A 556-nucleotide genomic window follows, 5' to 3' on the forward strand; every position below is an offset into this window, starting at 1 on the left:
TTTTTTTTTTTTTTTTTTTTTTTTTTTTTTTTTTTTTTTTTTTTTTAGCAATAGTGTTCCTATGAGGTGGTTCTTTATTGTACTAAATTCTAAACTTTCTTTGTACAGCAATAGTAGATTTCAGTTCAGCCAACCAAAGGACACACTTTACTTTTTCCTCAATTGAAGTCATAGGGATTCTGAAAAAAAAAAATTCTTATCTAAAAATTGTTACAAATTTTGTGAAGAATTATTCAATAACTGTATAGCTATGATAGTTGGAATAAATATCTCCGCAACAGGGACTCGAACCCTTGTCCTGTGCATTCCTCGACGCCATCTCGCATGGCACAGGTTGTAGTCTTGACTTCACAGAGTCTCTTATCCAGGAGAGCCATCCAACAAGTGTGTCAAGGTAGATAGTATCCTTTATGGTAAGCAGTCGTACAGACATTTAGGGATCACAGTAAGTGATCGAACAGGGATCTAGGCCCCGAAAGTGGGGAGCTATTGGATATATATATATTATATATGTTTATATACATATATATATATATATATATATATATATATATAT

The sequence above is a fragment of the Oratosquilla oratoria genome, chromosome 38, assembly GCF_046742065.1.
Source record: "Oratosquilla oratoria isolate Oo_2021 chromosome 38, ASM4674206v1, whole genome shotgun sequence".
NCBI classification, from domain to species: Eukaryota; Metazoa; Arthropoda; class Malacostraca; order Stomatopoda; family Squillidae; genus Oratosquilla; species Oratosquilla oratoria.